Source organism: Coregonus clupeaformis, chromosome 2, assembly GCF_020615455.1.
Source record: "Coregonus clupeaformis isolate EN_2021a chromosome 2, ASM2061545v1, whole genome shotgun sequence".
In the NCBI taxonomy this organism is placed as follows: Eukaryota; Metazoa; Chordata; class Actinopteri; order Salmoniformes; family Salmonidae; genus Coregonus; species Coregonus clupeaformis.
Window position 1 is genome coordinate 35,210,926 of NC_059193.1, and position 23,064 is coordinate 35,233,989.

General features: G+C 38.7%; 21 non-coding genes across 21 annotated transcripts; all 21 read left to right on the forward strand.

The window, feature by feature from the left end:
* Window positions 1–4,524: 4,524 nt before the first annotated feature.
* Window positions 4,525–4,596, forward strand: trnac-gca. Its single transcript has one exon. It is a non-coding gene; the product is annotated as a tRNA-Cys (tRNA).
* A 1,283-nt stretch (window positions 4,597–5,879) lies between these two features.
* Window positions 5,880–5,951, forward strand: trnac-gca. The gene has a single exon. It is a non-coding gene; the product is annotated as a tRNA-Cys (tRNA).
* A 512-nt stretch (window positions 5,952–6,463) lies between these two features.
* Window positions 6,464–6,535, forward strand: trnac-gca. The gene has a single exon. It is a non-coding gene; the product is annotated as a tRNA-Cys (tRNA).
* Window positions 6,536–7,602: 1,067 nt separating this feature from the next.
* trnac-gca lies at window positions 7,603–7,674 on the forward strand. The gene has a single exon. It is a non-coding gene; the product is annotated as a tRNA-Cys (tRNA).
* Window positions 7,675–8,749: 1,075 nt separating this feature from the next.
* Window positions 8,750–8,821, forward strand: trnac-gca. Its single transcript has one exon. It is a non-coding gene; the product is annotated as a tRNA-Cys (tRNA).
* Window positions 8,822–9,333: 512 nt separating this feature from the next.
* On the forward strand, window positions 9,334–9,405 carry trnac-gca. The gene has a single exon. It is a non-coding gene; the product is annotated as a tRNA-Cys (tRNA).
* Window positions 9,406–10,488: 1,083 nt separating this feature from the next.
* On the forward strand, window positions 10,489–10,560 carry trnac-gca. Its single transcript has one exon. It is a non-coding gene; the product is annotated as a tRNA-Cys (tRNA).
* A 512-nt stretch (window positions 10,561–11,072) lies between these two features.
* On the forward strand, window positions 11,073–11,144 carry trnac-gca. The gene has a single exon. It is a non-coding gene; the product is annotated as a tRNA-Cys (tRNA).
* A 510-nt stretch (window positions 11,145–11,654) lies between these two features.
* On the forward strand, window positions 11,655–11,726 carry trnac-gca. The gene has a single exon. It is a non-coding gene; the product is annotated as a tRNA-Cys (tRNA).
* A 1,084-nt stretch (window positions 11,727–12,810) lies between these two features.
* trnac-gca lies at window positions 12,811–12,882 on the forward strand. Its single transcript has one exon. It is a non-coding gene; the product is annotated as a tRNA-Cys (tRNA).
* Window positions 12,883–13,394: 512 nt separating this feature from the next.
* Window positions 13,395–13,466, forward strand: trnac-gca. Its single transcript has one exon. It is a non-coding gene; the product is annotated as a tRNA-Cys (tRNA).
* Window positions 13,467–14,545: 1,079 nt separating this feature from the next.
* trnac-gca lies at window positions 14,546–14,617 on the forward strand. The gene has a single exon. It is a non-coding gene; the product is annotated as a tRNA-Cys (tRNA).
* A 512-nt stretch (window positions 14,618–15,129) lies between these two features.
* trnac-gca lies at window positions 15,130–15,201 on the forward strand. Its single transcript has one exon. It is a non-coding gene; the product is annotated as a tRNA-Cys (tRNA).
* Window positions 15,202–16,482: 1,281 nt separating this feature from the next.
* On the forward strand, window positions 16,483–16,554 carry trnac-gca. The gene has a single exon. It is a non-coding gene; the product is annotated as a tRNA-Cys (tRNA).
* Window positions 16,555–17,066: 512 nt separating this feature from the next.
* trnac-gca lies at window positions 17,067–17,138 on the forward strand. The gene has a single exon. It is a non-coding gene; the product is annotated as a tRNA-Cys (tRNA).
* Window positions 17,139–18,221: 1,083 nt separating this feature from the next.
* Window positions 18,222–18,293, forward strand: trnac-gca. The gene has a single exon. It is a non-coding gene; the product is annotated as a tRNA-Cys (tRNA).
* A 1,084-nt stretch (window positions 18,294–19,377) lies between these two features.
* Window positions 19,378–19,449, forward strand: trnac-gca. The gene has a single exon. It is a non-coding gene; the product is annotated as a tRNA-Cys (tRNA).
* Window positions 19,450–19,961: 512 nt separating this feature from the next.
* trnac-gca lies at window positions 19,962–20,033 on the forward strand. The gene has a single exon. It is a non-coding gene; the product is annotated as a tRNA-Cys (tRNA).
* Window positions 20,034–21,116: 1,083 nt separating this feature from the next.
* trnac-gca lies at window positions 21,117–21,188 on the forward strand. The gene has a single exon. It is a non-coding gene; the product is annotated as a tRNA-Cys (tRNA).
* Window positions 21,189–21,699: 511 nt separating this feature from the next.
* Window positions 21,700–21,771, forward strand: trnac-gca. Its single transcript has one exon. It is a non-coding gene; the product is annotated as a tRNA-Cys (tRNA).
* A 1,082-nt stretch (window positions 21,772–22,853) lies between these two features.
* On the forward strand, window positions 22,854–22,925 carry trnac-gca. The gene has a single exon. It is a non-coding gene; the product is annotated as a tRNA-Cys (tRNA).
* Window positions 22,926–23,064: the final 139 nt, after the last annotated feature.

Genomic DNA, 23,064 nt, shown 5'->3' on the forward strand with positions numbered 1-23,064 from the left:
TACTATGAATATGGGATCAAATACTTTTTACTACTTTAATACACATAAGTGAATTTCTCCCAATACTTTTGCTCCCCTAAAATGGGAAAAAGTGCTTTAATTTCTAAACGGTTCACCCGATATGGATGAAAATACCCTCAATTTAAAGCTGACAGTCTGCACTTTAACCTCATAGTCCTTGTTTGATTTCAAATCTAAACTTTTGGAGTATGGGGCAAAAAGAAAAGAAAGAAATTCACTGTCACAATAATTATGGAGGGCACTGTATATGTCAAAAACAAAAATACATATTTCCTGAGCTTCCTTAAATCTCCTATATATATATATATATATATATATATATATATATATATATACAGTGGGGAAAAAAAGTATTTAGTCAGCCACCAATTGTGCAAGTTCTCCCACTTAAAAAGATGAGAGAGGCCTGTAATTTTCATCATAGGTACACGTCAACTATGACAGACAAAATGAGGAAAAAAAATCCAGAAAATCACATTGTAGGATTTTTAATGAATTTATTGGCATATGATGGTGGAAAATAAGTATTTGGTCAATAACAAAAGTTTCTCAATACTTTGTTATATACCCTTTGTTGGCAATGACACAGGTCAAACGTTTTCTGTAAGTCTTCACAAGGTTTTCACACACTGTTGCTGGTATTTTGGCCCATTCCTCCATGCAGATCTCCTCTAGAGCAGTGATGTTTTGGGGCTGTCGCTGGGCAACACAGACTTTCAACTCCCTCCAAAGATTTTCTATGGGGTTGAGATCTGGAGACTGGCTAGGCCACTCCAGGACCTTGAAATGCTTCTTACGAAGCCACTCCTTCGTTGCCCGGGCGGTGTGTTTGGGATCATTGTCATGCTGAAAGACCCAGCCACGTTTCATCTTCAATGCCCTTGCTGATGGAAGGAGGGTTTCACTCAAAATCTCACGATACATGGCCCCATTCATTCTTTCCTTTACACGGATCAGTCGTCCTGGTCCCTTTGCAGAAAAACAGCCCCAAAGCATGATGTTTCCAACCCCATGCTTCACAGTAGGTATGGTGTTCTTTGGATGCAACTCACCATTCTTTGTCCTCCAAACATGACGAGTTGAGTTTTTACCAAAAAAGTTATATTTTGGTTTCATCTGACCATATGACATTCTCCCAATCCTCTTCTGGATCATCCAAATGCACTTCAGACGGGCCTGGACATGTACTGGCTTAAGCAGGGGGACACGTCTCGCACTGCAGGATTTGAGTCCCTGGCGGCGTAGTGTGTTACTGATGGTTGGCTTTGTTACTTTGGTCCCAGCTCTCTGCAGGTCATTCACTAGGTCCCCCCGTGTGGTTCTGGGATTTTTGCTCACCGTTCTTGTGATCATTTTGACCCCACGGGGTGAGATCTTGCGTGGAGCCCCAGATCGAGGGAGATTATCAGTGGTCTTGTATGTCTTCCATTTCCTAATAATTGCTCCCACAGTTGATTTCTTCAAACCAAGCTGCTTACCTATTGCAGATTCAGTCTTCCCAGCCTGGTGCAGGTCTACAATTTTGTTTTTGGTGTCCTTTGACAGCTCTTTGGTCTTGGCCATTGTGAAGTTTGGAGTGTGACTGTTTGAGGTTGTGGACAGGTGTCTTTTATACTGATAACAAGTTCAAACAGGTGCCATTAATACAGGTAACGAGTGGAGGACAGAGGAGCCTCTTAAAGAAGAAGTTACAGGTCTGTGAGAGCCAGAAATCTTGCTTGTTTGTAGGTGACCAAATACTTATTTTCCACCATAATTTGCAAATAAATTCATTAAAAAATCCTACAATGGGATTTTCTGGATTTTTTTTCTCAATTTGTCTGTCATAGTTGACGTGTACCTATGATGAAAATTACAGGCCTCTCTCATCTTTTTTAAGTGGGAGAACTTGCACAATTGGTGGCTGACTAAATACTTTTTTTCCCCACTGTATATATATATATATATCAGAAACAATTTAATACAGAAAAGTATTACATTTGTGTCCACATTCAACTGGTAAAAGTTGATTGTGATATGATTAAGGGGAAAATACCTTATTAGGATGTGATGCTTACCAATTACAGATGAGGTATGATTTATCTAGTTGAATCACCAATTCTCATTAAAGGATGTTTTTTAAGGATTAAAAAGATAACCACGTCCACATCATTGACAAACACACCATATTACACACCATATTATTCAACCAATATTACGTAGGCTAGTCAATGTATTTTATACTCCATAGTTTGTCAATAGAAGGAATTGGCATAATGCCATAACGGCAAGAAAATATATTTTAATGCCATCTACTGGCCTCTTGTGGAACAATACTGAACACCAGGATGCTTGAAAAGTCACTTAAGACTTTTCTGTCATAACTAAAATCCTGGTGCACCCTTTAAATCAATTTTATTTTACTGCATTTTGAGGCCTGTATTGTGTCATCTACAATGTTATATATTACACATTGAGGGGTTATAGCTCAGTGGAGGAACATTTGACTGCAGATCAAGATGTCCCACATTCAAATTCTGGGGTCCCCTTGAAATCAAATACTTTATAACTGTGTTTTGAGAGAGGGAGTGTTATTAGGTGACGTTACTCTTAATCTAAAATGTCCCTTATTAGAGGGTTTCTCTCTCCATTAGATAGTTCTCAGCAGAGGTGGAATAGCTCAGTGGTAGGACATTTGACTGCAGATTAAGATGACCGTGGTTCAAATCCTGGCGCCCCCTTGAAAACAAGTACTTCGTCAGAGTGTTTTTATTGAGTATTATGTGCTGTAACTATTTATCCAAAATGTCCCATATTAGACGGTTTTTAACAGAGGGGGTATAGTTCAGTGGTAGAGCACTGAATTGCACTTCAAGAGGACCCAGTTTCAAATCCTGGTGCTCAATTGAAATCAAGTACTTTATGAGTGAGGGAGTGTTCTGTATTGGATCCTGTAACTACTCATCTAAAATATCCCTTATTAGATGTTTTTTCTCTCCATTAGACAGTACTTAACAGAGGATGTATAGCACAGTTGTAGAGCGTTTGACTGCAGATCACGAGTTCACAGCTTCAAATCCTTCGAAATCAATTACTTTATGAATGTGTTTTGAGTGAGGGAGAGTTCATTATCAAGCAACATACCTCTTAACCTAAAATGGCGCTTAGTACATGTTTTTTCTCTCCATTAGATAATTCCCAACTGGGGGGGTATTGCTCAATGGTAGTGACTGGTTCCCCCCTAAGATCAGGTACTTAATAAGTGTGTTTTGAGAGAGGGAGTGTTCATTATTAGGAGATGAACCTCGTAATTAAAGTTGTCTCCTGTTATAAATTTTTTCTCCTCATTAGATAGTTCCTAACAAATGGGGTACAGCTCAGTGGTAAAGCATTTAACTGCAGATCAAGAGGTCCCACGTTCAAATCATGCTGCCCCCTTAAAATCTAATACTTTATAAGTGTGTTTTGTGAGAGGGAGTGTTCATTATTAGGCGACATACATCTTAACCTAAAAAGTATCTTATTAGATATTTTTTTCCTTCTTAGATAGTTCCCAACTGAGGGGGTATTGCTCAGTTGTAGGGCATTTGACTGCAGATCAAGAGGTCTTAGTTCAAATCCTGCTGCCCTCTTGAAATCAAGTACTTTGTAAGTGTGTTGTAAGTGTGTTTTGAGGGAGTGCTGTAACTATTCATCTAAAATGTCCCTTATGAGAAGGTATTTCTCTCCATTGTAGGATAACTGACAGAGGTGGTGTAGCTCAATGGTAGAGCATTTAACTGCAGCTCAAGAAGTCCTGGGTTCAGGTCCTAATGCCCCCTTAAGATCAGGTACTTTTTAAGTGTGTTTTGAGAGAGGGAGTGTTCATTATTAGGAGATGTACCTCGTCATTATAATTGTCTCTTGTTATACATTACTTCACCCCATTAGATATTTCCTAACAAATGGGGTACAACTCAGCAGTAAAGCATTTAACGGCAGATCAAGAGGTCCCAAGTTGAAATCCTTCTGCCCCCTTCAAATCAAATACTTTATAAGTGTGTTTTGAGGGATTCTTCTGTATTATGTGCTGTAACTATTCATCTAAAATGTCCCTTATGAGATGGTATTTCTCTCCATTAGAGTGTCACTAACAAGGGGGTATAGCTCAGTAGTAGAGCATTTGAATGCAGATCAAGAGATCCTAGGTTCAGATCCTGATGCCCCCTTAAGATCTTGCATCTTATAGGTGTATTTTGAGAGAGGGAGTTTTCATTATTAGGAGATGTACCTCGTAATTAAAATTGGCTCTTATTATACATTTTATCAACCCTTTAGATAGCTCCTAACAAATGGGGTACAACTCAGTGGCAAAGCATTTAACTGCAGATCAATAGGTCCCAAGTTCAAATCCTGCTGCCCCCTTAAAATCAAGTACTTTATAAGTGTGTTTTGAGGGAGTCTTCTGTATTATATACTGTAAATGTTCATCTTAAATATCCCTTATGAGACGGTATTTCTCCTTATTAGAATATAACAAACAGAGGGGGTATAGCTCAGTGGTAGAGCATTTGACTGCAAAACAAGAGGTACAGGGTTCAATTCCTGGTGCCCCCTTAAGATCAGGTACTTTTTAAGTTTGTTCTGAGAGAGGGAGTGTTTGTTCATTATTAGGACATGTACCTCGTAATTAAAATGTGCTCTTGTTATACATTTTTTCACCCCATTAGATAGTTCCTAACAAATGTGATACAAATCAGCAGTAAAGCATTTAACTGCAGATCAAGAGGTCCCAGGTTCAAATCCTGGTGCCCCCTTAAGATCAGGTACTTTTTAAGTGTGTTCTGAGAGAGGGAGTGTTCATTATTAGGAGATGTACCTCGTTATTAAAATTGTCTCTTGCTATACATTTTTTCACCCAATTAGATTATTTCCTAACAAATGGGGTACAACTCAACAGTAAAGCATCTAACTGCATATCAAGAGGTCTCCTGTTCAAATCCTGCTGCCCCCTTCAAATCAAATACTTTATAAGTGTGTTTTGAGAGAGGGAGTGTTCATTATTAGGAGATGTACCTCGTTATTAAAATTGTCTCTTGCTATACATTTTTTCACCCAATTAGATTATTTCCTAACAAATGGGGTACAACTCAACAGTAAAGCATCTAACTGCATATCAAGAGGTCTCCTGTTCAAATCCTGCTGCCCCCTTCAAATCAAATACTTTATAAGTGTGTTTTGAGAGAGGGAGTGTTCATTATTAGGCGACATACATCTTAACCTAAAAAGTCTCTTATTAGATTTTTCTTCTCTCCCTTAGATAGTTCCCAACTGAGGGGGTATTGCTCATTGGTAGGGCATTTGACTGCAGATCAAGAGGTTAGTTTAAATCCTGCTGCCCTCTTGAAATAAAGTACTCTACAAGTGTGTTTTGAGGGAGTTTTCTGTATTATGTGCTGTAACTATTCATCTAAAATGGCCCTTATGAGACGGTATTTCTCCTTATTAGCAGAGGGGGTATCGCTCAGTGGTAGAGATTTTGACTGCAGATATAGAGGTTCCATGTTCAAATCCTGCTGCCCCCTTCAAATCAAATACTTTATAAGTGTGTTTTGAGAGAGGGAGTGTTCATTATTAGGCGACATACATCTTAACCTAAAAAGTATCTTGTTAGATTTTTCTTCTCTCCCTTAGATAGTTCCCAACTGAGGGGGTGTTGCTCAGTGGAAGGTCTTTTGTCTGCAGATCAAGAGGTCTTAGATCAAATCCTGCTGCCCACTTGAAATCAAGTACTCTATAAGTGTGTTTTGAGGGAGGTTTCTGTATTATGTGCTGTAACTATTCATCTAAAATGTCCCTTATGAGACGGTATTTCTCCTTATTAGAATATAACGAACAGAGGAGGTATAGCTCAGTGGTAGAGCATTTGACTGCAGATCAAGAGGTCCCAGGTTCAAATCCTGGTGCCCCCTTAAGATCAGGTACTTTTTAAGTGTGTTCTGAGAGAGGGAGTGTTCATTATTAGGAGATGTACCTCGTTATTAAAATTGTCTCTTGCTATACATTTTTTCACCCAATTAGATTATTTCCTAACAAATGGGGTACAACTCAACAGTAAAGCATCTAACTGCATATCAAGATGTCCCATGTTCAAATCCTGCTGCCCCCTTCAAATCAAATACTTTATAAGTGTGTTTTGAGAGAGGGAGTGTTCATTATTAGGCGACATACATCTTAACCTAAAAAGTATCTTATTAGATTTTTCTTATCTCCCTTAGATAGTTCCCAACTGAGGGGGTATTGCTCAGTGGAAGGTCATTTGTCTGCAGATCAAGAGGTCTTAGTTCAAATCCTGCTGCCCACTTGAAATCAAGTACTCTATAAGTGTGTTTTGAGGGAGTTTTCTGTATTATGTGCTGTAACTATTCATCTAAAATGTCCCTTATGAGACTGTATTTCTCCTTATTAGAATATAGCGAACAGAGGGGGTATAGCTCAGTGGTAGGGCATTTGACTGCAGATCAAGAGGTCCCAGGTTCAAATCCTGGTGCCCCCTTAAAATAAGGTACTTTACAAGTGTGTTTTGAGAGGGAGTGTTCTGTATTATGAGATGTAACTATTCATCTAAAATGTCCCTTATGAGACGGTATTTCTCCTTATTAGCAGAGGGGGTATGGCTCAGTGGTAGAGATTTTGACTGCAGATATCAAGAGGTCTCCATGTTCAAATCCTGCTGCCCCCTTCAAATCAAATACTTTATAAGTGTGTTTTGAGAGAGGGAGTGTTCATTATTAGGAGACGTACATCTTAATCTAAAAAAGTCTCTTGTTAGATTTTTTTCTCTCCCATTAGATTATTTCCCAACTGAGGGGGTATTGCTCATCGGTAGGGCATTTGACTGCAGATCAAGAGGTCTTCCAGTTCAAATCCTGCTGCCCACTTGAAATCAAGTACTTTATAAGTGTGTTTTGAGGGAGTGTTCAGTATTATGTGCTGTAACTATACATCCTAAAATGTCCCTTATTAGACGGTATTACTCTCCCATTAGAATATAGACAAACAGGGGGGGTATAGCTCATTGGTAGGGCATTTGACTGCAGATCAAGAGGTTAGTTTAAATCCTGCTGCCCCCTTGAAATAAGGTACTCTACAAGTGTGTTTTGGAGGGAGTGTTCTGTATTATGTGCTGTAACTATTCATCTAAAATTGTCCCTTATGAGACGGTATTTCTCCCTTATTAGCAGAGGGGGTATAGCTCAGTGGTAGAGATTTTGACTGCAGATATCAGAGGTCTCCATGTTCAAATCCTGCTGCCCCCTTCAAATCAAATACTTTATAAGTGTGTTTTGAGAGAGGGAGTGTTCATTATTAGGCGACATACATCTTAACCTAAAAAGTATCTTGTTAGATTTTTCTTATCTCCCTTAGATAGTTCCCAACTGAGGGGGTGTTGCTCAGTGGAAGGTCTTTTGTCTGCAGATCAAGAGGTCTTAGATCAAATCCTGCTGCCCACTTGAAATCAAGTACTCTATAAGTGTGTTTTGAGGGAGGTTTCTGTATTATGTGCTGTAACTATTCATCTAAAATGGCCCTTATGAGACGGTATTTCTCCTTATTAGCAGAGGGGGTATCGCTCAGTGGTAGAGCATTTGACTGCAGATCAAGAGGTCCAAGGTTCAAATCCTGATTCCCCCTTAAGATCAGGTACTTTTTAAGTGTGTTCTGAGAGAGGGAGTGTTCATTATTAGGAGATGTACCTCGTTATTATAATTGTCTCTTGCTATACGTTTTTTCACCCAATTAGATTATTTCCTAACAAATGGGGTACAACTCAACAGTAAAGCATCTAACTGCATATCAAGAGGTCTCCTGTTCAAATCCTGCTGCCCCCTTCAAATCAAATACTTTATAAGTGTGTTTTGAGAGAGGGAGTGTTCATTATTAGGCGACATACATCTTAATCTAAAAAAGTCTCTTATTAGATTTTTCTTCTCCCATTAGATAGTTCCCAACTGAGGGGGTATTGCTCATTGGTAGGGCATTTGACTGCAGATCAAGAGGTCAGTTCAAATCCTGCTGCGCTCTTGAAATCAAGTACTTTATAAGTGTGTTTTGTGGGAATCTTCTGTATTATGTGCTGTAACTATTCATCTAAAATGTCCCTTATGAGACGGTATTACTCTCCATTAGAACATAACAAACAGGGGGGGTATTGCTCATTGGTAGGGCATTTGACTGCAGATCAAGAGGTTAGTTTAAATCCTGCTGCCCCCTTGAAATAAAGTACTCTACAAGTGTGTTTTGAGGGAGTTTTCTGTATTATGTGCTGTAACTATTCATCTAAAATGGCCCTTATGAGACGGTATTTCTCCTTATTAGCAGAGGGGGTATCGCTCAGTGGTAGAGATTTTGACTGCAGATATAGAGGTTCCATGTTCAAATCCTGCTGCCCCCTTCAAATCAAATACTTTATAAGTGTGTTTTGAGAGAGGGAGTGTTCATTATTAGGCGACATACATCTTAACCTAAAAAGTCTCTTGTTAGATTTTTCTTCTCTCCCTTAGATAGTTCCCAACTGAGGGGGTGTTGCTCAGTGGAAGGTATTTTGTCTGCAGATCAAGAGGTCTTAGTTCAAATCCTGCTGCCCACTTGAAATCAAGTACTCTATAAGTGTGTTTTGAGGGAGTTTTCTGTATTATGTGCTGTAACTATTCATCTAAAATGTCCCTTATGAGACGGTATTTCTCCTTATTAGAATATAACGAACAGAGGGGGTATAGCTCAGTGGTAGAGCATTTGACTGCAGATCAAGAGGTCCCAGGTTCAAATCCTGGTGCCCCCTTAAGATCAGGTACTTTTTAAGTGTGTTCTGAGAGAGGGAGTGTTCATTATTAGGAGATGTACCTCGTTATTAAAATTGTCTCTTGCTATACATTTTTTCACCCAATTAGATTATTTCCTAACAAATGGGGTACAACTCAACAGTAAAGCATCTAACTGCATATCAAGAGGTCTCCTGTTCAAATCCTGCTGCCCCCTTCAAATCAAATACTTTATAAGTGTGTTTTGAGAGAGGGAGTGTTCATTATTAGGCGACATACATCTTAACCTAAAAAGTATCTTATTAGATTTTTCTTATCTCCCTTAGATAGTTCCCAACTGAGGGGGTATTGCTCAGTGGAAGGTCATTTGTCTGCAGATCAAGAGGTCTTAGTTCAAATCCTGCTGCCCACTTGAAATCAAGTACTCTATAAGTGTGTTTTCAGGGAGTTTTCTGTATTATGTGCTGTAACTATTCATCTAAAATGTCCCTTATGAGACTGTATTTCTCCTTATTAGAATATAATGAACAGAGGGGGTATAGCTCAGTGGTAGAGCATTTGACTGCAGATCAAGAGGTCCCAGGTTCAAATCCTGGTGCCCCCTTAAGATCAGGTACTTTTTAAGTGTGTTCTGAGAGAGGGAGTGTTCATTATTAGGAGATGTACCTCGTTATTAAAATTGTCTCTTGCTATACATTTTTTCACCCAATTAGATTGTTTCCTAACAAATGGGGTACAACTCAGCAGTAAAGCATCTAACTGCATATCAAGAGGTCTCCTGTTCAAATCCTGCTGCCCCCTTCAAATCAAATACTTTATAAGTGTGTTTTGAGAGAGGGAGTGTTCATTATTAGGAGATGTACCTCGTTATTAAAATTGTCTCTTGCTATACATTTTTTCACCCAATTAGATTATTTCCTAACAAATGGGGTACAACTCAACAGTAAAGCATCTAACTGCATATCAAGAGGTCTCCTGTTCAAATCCTGCTGCCCCCTTCAAATCAAATACTTTATAAGTGTGTTTTGAGAGAGGGAGTGTTCATTATTAGGCGACATACATCTTAACCTAAAAAGTCTCTTATTAGATTTTTCTTCTCTCCCTTAGATAGTTCCCAACTGAGGGGGTATTGCTCATTGGTAGGGCATTTGACTGCAGATCAAGAGGTTAGTTTAAATCCTGCTGCCCTCTTGAAATAAAGTACTCTACAAGTGTGTTTTGAGGGAGTTTTCTGTATTATGTGCTGTAACTATTCATCTAAAATGGCCCTTATGAGACGGTATTTCTCCTTATTAGCAGAGGGGGTATCGCTCAGTGGTAGAGATTTTGACTGCAGATATAGAGGTCCCATGTTCAAATCCTGCTTCCCCCTTCAAATCAAATACTTTATAAGTGTGTTTTGAAAGAGGGAGTGTTCATTATTAGGCGACATACATCTTAACCTAAAAAGTCTCTTATTAGATTTTTCTTCTCTCCCTTAGATAGTTCCCAACTGAGGGGGTATTGCTCAGTGGAAGGTCTTTTGTCTGCAGATCAAGAGGTCTTAGTTCAAATCCTGCTGCCCACTTGAAATCAAGTACTCTATAAGTGTGTTTTGAGGTAGGTTTCTGTATTATGTGCTGTAACTATTCATTTAAAATGTCCCTTATGAGACAGTATTTTTCCTTATTAGAATATAACAAACAGAGGGGGTATAGCTCAGTGGTAGAGCATTTGACTGCAGATCAAGAGGTCCCAGGTTCAAATCCTGGTGCCCCCTTAAGATCAGGTACTTTTTAAGTGTGTTCTGAGAGAGGGAGTGTTCATTATTAGGAGATGTACCTCGTTATTAAAATTGTCTCTTGCTATAAATTTTTTCACCCAATTAGATTATTTCCTAACAAATGGGGTACAACTCAGCAGTAAAGCATCTAACTGCATATCAAGAGGTCTCCTGTTCAAATCCTGCTGCCCCCTTCAAATCAAATACTTTATAAGTGTGTTTTGAGAGAGGGAGTGTTCATTATTAGGCGACATACATCTTAACCTAAAAAGTATCTTATTAGATTTTTCTTATCTCCCTTAGATAGTTCCCAACTGAGGGGGTATTGCTCAGTGGAAGGTCATTTGTCTGCAGATCAAGAGGTCTTAGTTCAAATACTGCTGCCCACTTGAAATCAAATACTCTATAAGTGTGTTTTGAGGGAGTTTTCTGTATTATGTGCTGTAACTATTCATCTAAAATGTCCCTTATGAGACTGTATTTCTCCTTATTAGAATATAATGAACAGAGGGGGTATAGCTCAGTGGTAGAGCATTTGACTGCAGATCAAGAGGTCCCAGGTTCAAATCCTGGTGCCCCCTTAAGATCAGGTACTTTTTAAGTGTGTTCTGAGAGAGGGAGTGTTCATTATTAGGAGATGTACCTCGTTATTAAAATTGTCTCTTGTTATAAATTTTTTCACCCAATTAGATTATTTCCTAACAAATGGGGTACAACTCAGCGGTAAAGCATCTAACTGCATATCAAGAGGTCTCCTGTTCAAATCCTGCTGCCCCCTTCAAATCAAATACTTTATAAGTGTGTTTTGAGAGAGGGAGTGTTCATTATTAGGCGACATACATCTTAACCTAAAAAGTATCTTATTAGATTTTTCTTCTCTCCCTTAGATAGTTCCCAACTGAGGGGGTATTGCTCATTGGTAGGGCATTTGACTGCAGATCAAGAGGTTAGTTTAAATCCTGCTGCCCACTTGAAATAAAGTACTCTACAAGTGTGTTTTGAGGGAGTTTTCTGTATTATGTGCTGTAACTATTCATCTAAAATGTCCCTTATGAGACTGTATTTCTCCTTATTAGAATATAATGAACAGAGGGGGTATAGCACAGTGGTAGAGCATTTGACTGCAGATCAAGAGGTCCCAGGTTCAAATCCTGGTGCCCCCTTAAGATCAGGTACTTTTTAAGTGTGTTCTGAGAGAGGGAGTGTTCATTATTAGGAGATGTACCTCGTTATTAAAATTGTCTCTTGCTATACATTTTTTCACCCAATTAGATTATTTCCTAACAAATGGGGTACAACTCAACAGTAAAGCATCTAACTGCATATCAAGAGGTCTCCTGTTCAAATCCTGCTGCCCCCTTCAAATCAAATACTTTATAAGTGTGTTTTGAGAGAGGGAGTGTTCATTATTAGGAGATGTACCTCGTTATTAAAATTGTCTCTTGCTATACATTTTTTCACCCAATTAGATTATTTCCTAACAAATGGGGTACAACTCAACAGTGAAAGCATCTAACTGCATATCAAGAGGTCTCCTGTTCAAATCCTGCTGCCCCCTTCAAATCAAATACTTTATAAGTGTGTTTTGAGAGAGGGAGTGTTCATTATTAGGCGACATACATCTTAACCTAAAAAGTCTCTTATTAGATTTTTCTTCTCTCCCTTAGATAGTTCCCAACTGAGGGGGTATTGCTCATTGGTAGGGCATTTGACTGCAGATCAAGAGGTCAGTTCAAATCCTGCTGCCCTCTTGAAATCAAGTACTTTATAAGTGTGTTTTGTGGGAATCTTTTGTATTATGTGCTGTAACTATTCATCTAAAATGGCCCTTATGAGACGGTATTTCTCCTTATTAGCAGAGGGGGTATCGCTCAGTGGTAGAGATTTTGACTGCAGATATAGAGGTTCCATGTTCAAATCCTGCTGCCCCCTTCAAATCAAATACTTTATAAGTGTGTTTTGAGAGAGGGAGTGTTCATTATTAGGCGACATACATCTTAACCTAAAAAGTCTCTTGTTAGATTTTTCTTCTCTCCCTTAGATAGTTCCCAACTGAGGGGGTGTTGCTCAGTGGAAGGTCTTTTGTCTGCAGATCAAGAGGTCTTAGTTCACATCCTGCTGCCCACTTGAAATCACGTACTTTATAAGTGTGTTTTGAGGGAGTTTTCTGTATTATGTGCTGTAACTATTCATCTAAAATGTCCCTTATGAGACGGTATTTCTCCTTATTAGAATATAACGAACAGAGGGGGTATAGCTCAGTGGTAGAGCATTTGACTGCAGATCAAGAGGTCCAAGGTTCAAATCCTGGTGCCCCCTTAAGATCAGGTACTTTTTAAGTGTGTTCTGAGAGAGGGAGTGTTCATTATTAGGAGATGTACCTCGTTATTAAAATTGTCTCTTGCTATAAATTTTTTCACCCAATTAGATTATTTCCTAACAAATGGGGTACAACTCAACAGTAAAGCATCTAACTGCATATCAAGAGGTCTCCTGTTCAAATCCTGCTGCCCCCTTCAAATCAAATACTTTATAAGTGTGTTTTGAGAGAGGGAGTGTTCATTATTAGGCGACATACATCTTAACCTAAAAAGTATCTTATTAGATTTTTCTTATCTCCCTTAGATAGTTCCCAACTGAGGGTGTATTGCTCAGTGGAAGGTCATTTGTCTGCAGATCAAGAGGTCTTAGTTCAAATCCTGCTGCCCACTTGAAATCAAGTACTCTATAAGTGTGTTTTGAGGGAGTTTTCTGTATTATGTGCTGTAACTATTCATCTAAAATGTCCCTTATGAGACTGTATTTCTCCTTATTAGAATATAATGAACAGAGGGGGTATAGCTCAGTGGTAGAGCATTTGACTGCAGATCAAGAGGTCCCAGGTTCAAATCCTGGTGCCCCCTTAAGATCAGGTACTTTTTAAGTGTGTTCTGAGAGAGGGAGTGTTCATTATTAGGAGATGTACCTCGTTATTAAAATTGTCTCTTGTTGTAAATTTTTTCACCCAATTAGATTGTTTCCTAACTAATGGGGTACAACTCAGCGGTAAAGCATCTAACTGCATATCAAGAGGTCTCCTGTTCAAATCCTGCTGCCCCCTTCAAATCAAATACTTTATAAGTGTGTTTTGAGAGAGGGAGTGTTCATTATTAGGCGACATACATCTTAATCTAAAATAGTCTCTTATTAGATTTTTCCTCTCCCAATTAGATATTTCCCAACTGAGGGGGTATTGCTCATTGGTAGGGCATTTGACTGCAGATCAAGAGGTCCAGTTCAAATCCTGCTGCCCTCTTGAAATCAAGTACTTTATAAGTGTGTTTTGGAGGGAGTCTTCAGTATTATGTGCTGTAACATTCATCTAAAATGTCTCTTATTAGAGGTTTTACTCTCCCATTAGAAATAGTTACAAACAGAGGGGGTATAGCTCAGTGGTAGGGCATTTGACTGCAGATCAAGAGGTTAGTTTAAATCCTGCTGCCCTCTTGAAATAAAGTACTCTACAAGTGTGTTTTGAGGGAGTTTTCTGTATTATGTGCTGTAACTATTCATCTAAAATGGCCCTTATGAGACGGTATTTCTCCTTATTAGCAGAGGGGGTATCGCTCAGTGGTAGAGATTTTGACTGCAGATATAGAGGTTCCATGTTCAAATCCTGCTGCCCCCTTCAAATCAAATACTTTATAAGTGTGTTTTGAGAGAGGGAGTGTTCATTATTAGGCGACATACATCTTAACCTAAAAAGTCTCTTGTTAGATTTTTCTTCTCTCCCTTAGATAGTTCCCAACTGAGGGGGTATTGCTCAGTGGAAGGTATTTTGTCTGCAGATCAAGAGGTCTTAGAACAAATCCTGCTGCCCACTTGAAATCAAGTACTCTATAAGTGTGTTTTGAGGGAGGTTTCTGTATTATGTGCTGTAACTATTCATCTAAAATGTCCCTTATGAGACGGTATTTCTCCTTAATAGAATATAACGAACAGAGGAGGTATAGCTCAGTGGTAGAGCATTTGACTGCAGATCAAGAGGTCCCAGGTTCAAATCCTGGTGCCACCTTAAGATCAGGTACTTTTTAAGTGTGTTCTGAGAGAGGGAGTGTTCATTATTAGGAGATGTACCTCGTTATTAAAATTGTCTCTTGCTATACATTTTTTCACCCAATTAGATTATTTCCTAACAAATGGGGTACAACTCAACAGTAAAGCATCTAACTGCATATCAAGAGGTCTCCTGTTCAAATCCTGCTGCCCCCTTCAAATCAAATACTTTATAAGTGTGTTTTGAGAGAGGGAGTGTTCATTATTAGGCGACATACATCTTAACCTAAAAAGTATCTTATTAGATTTTTCTTATCTCCCTTAGATAGTTCCCAACTGAGGGGGTATTGCTCAGTGGAAGGTCATTTGTCTGCAGATCAAGAGGTCTTAGTTCAAATCCTGCTGCCCACTTGAAATCAAGTACTCTATAAGTGTGTTTTGAGGGAGTTTTCTGTATTATGTGCTGTAACTATTCATCTAAAATGTCCCTTATGAGACTGTATTTCTCCTTATTAGAATATAACGAACAGAGGGGGTATAGCTCAGTGGTAGAGCATTTGACTGCAGATCAAGAGGTCCCAGGTTCAAATCCTGGTGCCCCCTTAAGATCAGGTACTTTTTAAGTGTGTTCTGAGAGAGGGAGTGTTCATTATTAGGAGATGTACCTCGTTATTAAAATTGTCTCTTGCTATACATTTTTTCACCCAATTAGATTATTTCCTAACAAATAGGGTACAACTCAACAGTAAAGCATCTAACTGCATATCAAGAGGTCTCCTGTTCAAATCCTGCTGCCCCCTTCAAATCAAATACTTTATAAGTGTGTTTTGAGAGAGGGAGTGTTCATTATTAGGAGATGTACCTCGTTATTAAAATTGTCTCTTGCTATACATTTTTTTCACCCAATTAGATTATTTCCTAACAAATGGGGTACAACTCAACAGTAAAGCATCTAACTGCATATCAAGAGGTCTCCTGTTCAAATCCTGCTGCCCCCTTCAAATCAAGTACTTTATAAGTGTGTTTTGAGAGAGGGAGTGTTCATTATTAGGAGATGTACCTCGTTATTAAAATTGTCTCTTGCTATACATTTTTTCACCCAATTAGATTATTTCCTAACAAATGGGGTACAACTCAACAGTAAAGCATCTAACTGCATATCAAGAGGTCTCCTGTTCAAATCCTGCTGCCCCCTTCAAATCAAATACTTTATAAGTGTGTTTTGAGAGAGGGAGTGTTCATTATTAGGCGACATACATCTTAACCTAAAAAGTCTCTTATTAGATTTTTCTTCTCTCCCTTAGATAGTTCCCAACTGAGGGGGTATTGCTCATTGGTAGGGCATTTGACTGCAGATCAAGAGGTTAGTTTAAATCCTGCTGCCCTCTTGAAATAAAGTACTCTACAAGTGTGTTTTGAGGGAGTTTTCTGTATTATGTGCTGTAACTATTCATCTAAAATGGCCCTTATGAGACGGTATTTCTCCTTATTAGCAGAGGGGGTATCGCTCAGTGGTAGAGATTTTGACTGCAGATATAGAGGTTCCATGTTCAAATCCTGCTGCCCCCTTCAAATCAAATACTTTATAAGTGTGTTTTGAGAGAGGGAGTGTTCATTATTAGGCGACATACATCTTAACCTAAAAAGTCTCTTGTTAGATTTTTCTTCTCTCCCTTAGATAGTTCCCAACTGAGGGGGTGTTGCTCAGTGGAAGGTCTTTTGTCTGCAGATAAAGAGGTCTTAGTTCAAATCCTGCTGCCCACTTGAAATCAAGTACTCTATAAGTGTGTTTTGAGGGAGGTTTCTGTATTATGTGCTGTAACTATTCATCTAAAATGTCCCTTATGAGACGGTATTTCTCCTTTTTAGAATATAATGAACAGAGGAGGTATAGCTCAGTGGTAGAGCATTTGACTGCAGATCAAGAGGTCCAAGGTTCAAATCCTGGTGCCCCCTTAAGATCAGGTACTTTTTAAGTGTGTTCTGAGAGAGGGAGTGTTCATTATTAGGAGATGTACCTCGTTATTAAAATTGTCTCTTGCTATAAATTTTTTCACCCAATTAGATTATTTCCTAACAAATGGGGTACAACTCAACAGTAAAGCATCTAACTGCATATCAAGAGGTCTCCTGTTCAAATCCTGCTGCCCCCTTCAAATCAAATACTTTATAAGTGTGTTTTGAGAGAGGGAGTGTTCATTATTAGGCGACATACATCTTAACCTAAAAAGTCTCTTGTTAGATTTTTCTTATCTCCCTTAGATAGTTCCCAACTGAGGGTGTATTGCTCAGTGGAAGGTCATTTGTCTGCAGATCAAGAGGTCTTAGTTCAAATCCTGCTGCCCACTTGAAATCAAGTACTCTATAAGTGTGTTTTCAGGGAGTTTTCTGTATTATGTGCTGTAACTATTCATCTAAAATGTCCCTTATGAGAATGTATTTCTCCTTATTAGAATATAATGAACAGAGGGGGTATAGCTCAGTGGTAGAGCATTTGACTGCAGATCAAGAGGTCCCAGGTTCAAATCCTGGTGCCCCCTTAAGATCAGGTACTTTTTAAGTGTGTTCTGAGAGAGGGAGTGTTCATTATTAGGAGATGTACCTCGTTATTAAAATTGTCTCTTGCTATACATTTTTTCACCCAATTAGATTATTTCCTAACAAATGGGGTACAACTCAACAGTAAAGCATCTAACTGCATATCAAGAGGTCTCCTGTTCAAATCCTGCTGCCCCCTTCAAATCAAATACTTTATAAGTGTGTTTTGAGAGAGGGAGTGTTCATTATTAGGAGATGTACCTCGTTATTAAAATTGTCTCTTGCTAAACATTTTTTCACCCAATTAGATTATTTCCTAACAAATGGGGTACAACTCAACAGTAAAGCATCTAACTGCATATCAAGAGGTCTCCTGTTCAAATCCTGCTGCCCCCTTCAAATCAAATACTTTATAAGTGTGTTTTGAGAGAGGGAGTGTTCATTATTAGGCGACATACATCTTAACCTAAAAAGTCTCTTATTAGATTTTTCTTCTCTCCCTTAGATAGTTCCCAACTGAGGGGGTATTGCTCATTGGTAGGGCATTTGACTGCAGATCAAGAGGTTAGTTTAAATCCTGCTGCCCTCTTGAAATAAAGTACTCTACAAGTGTGTTTTGAGGGAGTTTTCTGTATTATGTGCTGTAACTATTCATCTAAAATGGCCCTTATGAGACGGTATTTCTCCTTATTAGCAGAGGGGGTATCGCTCAGTGGTAGAGATTTTGACTGCAGATATAGAGGTTCCATGTTCAAATCCTGCTGCCCCCTTCAAATCAAATACTTTATAAGTGTGTTTTGAGAGAGGGAGTGTTCATTATTAGGCGACATACATCTTAACCTAAAAAGTCTCTTGTTAGATTTTTCTTCTCTCCCTTAGATAGTTCCCAACTGAGGGGGTGTTGCTCAGTGGAAGGTCTTTTGTCTGCAGATCAAGAGGTCTTAGTTCAAATCCTGCTGCCCACTTGAAATCAAGTACTCTATAAGTGTGTTTTGAGGGAGGTTTCTGTATTATGTGCTGTAACTATTCATCTAAAATGTCCCTTATGAGACGGTATTTCTCCTTTTTAGAATATAACGAACAGAGGGGGTATAGCTCAGTGGTAGAGCATTTGACTGCAGATCAAGAGGTCCAAGGTTCAAATCCTGGTGCCCCCTTAAGATCAGGTACTTTTTAAGTGTGTTCTGAGAGAGGGAGTGTTCATTATTAGGAGATGTACCTCGTTATTAAAATTGTCTCTTGCTATATATTTTTTCACCCAATTAGATTATTTCCTAACAAATGGGGTACAACTCAACAGTAAAGCATCTAACTGCATATCAAGAGGTCTCCTGTTCAAATCCTGCTGCCCCCTTCAAATCAAATACTTTATAAGTGTGTTTTGAGAGAGGGAGTGTTCATTATTAGGAGATGTACATCGTTATTAAAATTGTCTCTTGCTATACATTTTTTTCACCCAATTAGATTATTTCCTAACAAATGGGGTACAACTCAACAGTAAAGCATCTAACTGCATATCAAGAGGTCTCCTGTTCAAATCCTGCTGCCCCCTTCAAATCAAATACTTTATAAGTGTGTTTTGAGAGAGGGAGTGTTCATTATTAGGCGACATACATCTTAACCTAAAAAGTCTCTTATTAGATTTTTATTCTCTTCCTTAGATAGTTCCCAACTGAGGGGGTATTGCTCATTGGTAGGGCATTTGACTGCAGATCAAGAGGTTAGTTTAAATCCTGCTGCCCTCTTGAAATAAAGTACTCTACAAGTGTGTTTTGAGGGAGTTTTCTGTATTATGTGCTGTAACTATTCATCTAAAATGGCCCTTATGAGACGGTATTTCTCCTTATTAGCAGAGGGGGTATCGCTCAGTGGTAGAGATTTTGACTGCAGATATAGAGGTTCCATGTTCAAATCCTGCTGCCCCCTTCAAATCAAATACTTTATAAGTGTGTTTTGAGAGAGGGAGTGTTCATTATTAGGCGACATACATCTTAACCTAAAAAGTCTCTTGTTAGATTTTTCTTCTCTCCCTTAGATAGTTCCCAACTGAGGGGGTGTTGCTCAGTGGAAGGTCATTTGTCTGCAGATCAAGAGGTCTTAGTTCAAATCCTGCTGCCCACTTGAAATCAAGTACTCTATAAGTGTGTTTTGAGGGAGGTTTCTGTATTATGTGCTGTAACTATTCATCTAAAATGTCCCTTATGAGACGGTATTTCTCCTTTTTAGAATATAATGAACAGAGGAGGTATAGCTCAGTGGTAGAGCATTTGACTGCAGATCAAGAGGTCCAAGGTTCAAATCCTGGTGCCCCCTTAAGATCAGGTACTTTTTAAGTGTGTTCTGAGAGAGGGAGTGTTCATTATTAGGAGATGTACCTCGTTATTAAAATTGTCTCTTGCTATACATTTTTTCACCCAATTAGATTATTTCCTAACAAATGGGGTACAACTCAACAGTAAAGCATCTAACTGCATATCAAGAGGTCTCCTGTTCAAATCCTGCTGCCCCCTTCAAATCAAATACTTTATAAGTGTGTTTTGAGAGAGGGAGTGTTCATTATTAGGCGACATACATCTTAACCTAAAAAGTATCTTATTAGATTTTTCTTCTCTCCCTTAGATAGTTCCCAACTGAGGGTGTATTGCTCAGTGGAAGGTCATTTGTCTGCAGATCAAGAGGTCTTAGTTCAAATCCTGCTGCCCACTTGAAATCAAGTACTCTATAAGTGTGTTTTCAGGGAGTTTTCTGTATTATGTGCTGTAACTATTCATCTAAAATGGCCCTTATGAGACTGTATTTCTCCTTATTAGAATATAATGAACAGAGGGGGTATAGCTCAGTGGTAGAGCATTTGACTGCAGATCAAGAGGTCCCAGGTTCAAATCCTGGTGCCCCCTTAAGATCAGGTACTTTTTAAGTGTGTTCTGAGAGAGGGAGTGTTCATTATTAGGAGATGTACCTCGTTATTAAAATTGTCTCTTGCTATAAATTTTTTCACCCAATTAGATTATTTCCTAACAAATGGGGTACAACTCAACAGTAAAGCATCTAACTGCATATCAAGAGGTCTCATGTTCAAATCCTGCTGCCCCCTTCAAATCAAATACTTTATAAGTGTGTTTTGAGAGAGGGAGTGTTCATTATTAGGAGATGTACCTCGTTATTAAAATTGTCTCTTGCTATACATTTTTTCACCCAATTAGATTATTTCCTAACAAATGGGGTACAACTCAACAGTAAAGCATCTAACTGCATATCAAGAGGTCTCCTGTTCAAATCCTGCTGCCCCCTTCAAATCAAATACTTTATAAGTGTGTTTTGAGAGAGGGAGTGTTCATTATTAGGCGACATACATCTTAACCTAAAAAGTCTCTTATTAGATTTTTCTTCTCTCCCTTAGATAGTTCCCAACTGAGGGGGTATTGCTCATTGGTAGGGCATTTGACTGCAGATCAAGAGGTTAGTTTAAATCCTGCTGCCCTCTTGAAATAAAGTACTCTACAAGTGTGTTTTGAGGGAGTTTTCTGTATTATGTGCTGTAACTATTCATCTAAAATGGCCCTTATGAGACGGTATTTCTCCTTATTAGCAGAGGGGGTATCGCTCAGTGGTAGAGATTTTGACTGCAGATATAGAGGTTCCATGTTCAAATCCTGCTGCCCCCTTCAAATCAAATACTTTATAAGTGTGTTTTGAGAGAGGGAGTGTTCATTATTAGGCGACATACATCTTAACCTAAAAAGTCTCTTGTTAGATTTTTCTTCTCTCCCTTAGATAGTTCCCAACTGAGGGGGTGTTGCTCAGTGGAAGGTCTTTTGTCTGCAGATCAAGAGGTCTTAGTTCAAATCCTGCTGCCCACTTGAAATCAAGTACTCTATAAGTGTGTTTTGAGGGAGGTTTCTGTATTATGTGCTGTAACTATTCATCTAAAATGTCCCTTATGAGACGGTATTTCTCCTTTTTAGAATATAACGAACAGAGGAGGTATAGCTCAGTGGTAGAGCATTTGACTGCAGATCAAGAGGTCCAAGGTTCAAATCCTGGTGCCCCCTTAAGATCAGGTACTTTTTAAGTGTGTTCTGAGAGAGGGAGTGTTCATTATTAGGAGATGTACCTCGTTATTAAAATTGTCTCTTGCTATAAATTTTTTCACCCAATTAGATTATTTCCTAACAAATGGGGTACAACTCAACAGTAAAGCATCTAACTGCATATCAAGAGGTCTCCTGTTCAAATCCTGCTGCCCCCTTCAAATCAAATACTTTATAAGTGTGTTTTGAGAGAGGGAGTGTTCATTATTAGGCGACATACATCTTAACCTAAAAAGTCTCTTATTAGATTTTTCTTATCTCCCTTTGATAGTTCCCAACTGAGGGGTATTGCTCAGTGGAAGGTCATTTGTCTGCAGATCAAGAGGTCTTAGTTCAAATCCTGCTGCCCACTTGAAATCAAGTACTCTATAAGTGTGTTTTCAGGGAGTTTTCTGTATTATGTGCTGTAACTATTCATCTAAAATGTCCCTTATGAGACGGTATTTCTCCCTATTAGAATATAACTAACATAGGGGGTATAGCTCAGTGGTAGAGCATTTGACTGCAGATCAAGAGGTCCCATTTTCAAATCCTAGTGCCCCCTTAAGATCAGGTACTTTTTAAGTGTGTTCTGAGAGAGGGAGTTTTCATTATTAGGAGATGTACCTTGTTATTAAAATTGTCTCTTGTTATACATTTTTTCACCCAATTAGATTATTTCCTAACAAATGTGGTACAACTCAGCAGTAAAGCATCTAACTACATATCAAGAGGTCTCATGTTCAAATCCTGCTGCCCCCTTCAAATCAAATACTTTATAAGTGTGTTTTGAGAGAGGGAGTGTTCATTATTAGGAGATGTACCTCGTTATTAAAATTGTCTCTTGCTATACATTTTTTCACCCAATTAGATTATTTCCTAACAAATGGGGTACAACTCAACAGTAAAGCATCTAACTGCATATCAAGAGGTCTCCTGTTCAAATCCTGCTGCCCCCTTCAAATCAAATACTTTATAAGTGTGTTTTGAGAGAGGGAGTGTTCATTATTAGGCGACATACATCTTAACCTAAAAAGTCTCTTATTAGATTTTTCTTCTCTCCCTTAGATAGTTCCCAACTGAGGGGTATTGCTCATTGGTAGGGCATTTGACTGCAGATCAAGAGGTTAGTTTAAATCCTGCTGCCCTCTTGAAATAAAGTACTCTACAAGTGTGTTTTGAGGGAGTTTTCTGTATTATGTGCTGTAACTATTCATCTAAAATGGCCCTTATGAGACGGTATTTCTCCTTATTAGCAGAGGGGGTATCGCTCAGTGGTAGAGATTTTGACTGCAGATATAGAGGTTCCATGTTCAAATCCTGCTGCCCCCTTCAAATCAAATACTTTATAAGTGTGTTTTGAGAGAGGGAGTGTTCATTATTAGGCGACATACATCTTAACCTAAAAAGTATCTTGTTAGATTTTTCTTCTCTCCCTTAGATAGTTCCCAACTGAGGGGGTGTTGCTCAGTGGAAGGTCTTTTGTCTGCAGATCAAGAGGTCTTAGTTCAAATCCTGCTGCCCACTTGAAATCAAGTACTCTATAAGTGTGTTTTGAGGGAGGTTTCTGTATTATGTGCTGTAACTATTCATCTAAAATGTCCCTTATGAGACGGTATTTCTCCTTTTTAGAATATAATGAACAGAGGAGGTATAGCTCAGTGGTAGAGCATTTGACTGCAGATCAAGAGGTCCAAGGTTCAAATCCTGGTGCCCCCTTAAGATCAGGTACTTTTTAAGTGTGTTCTGAGAGAGGGAGTGTTCATTATTAGGAGATGTACCTCGTTATTATAATTGTCTCTTGCTATATGTTTTTTCACCCAATTAGATTATTTCCTAACAAATGGGGTACAACTCA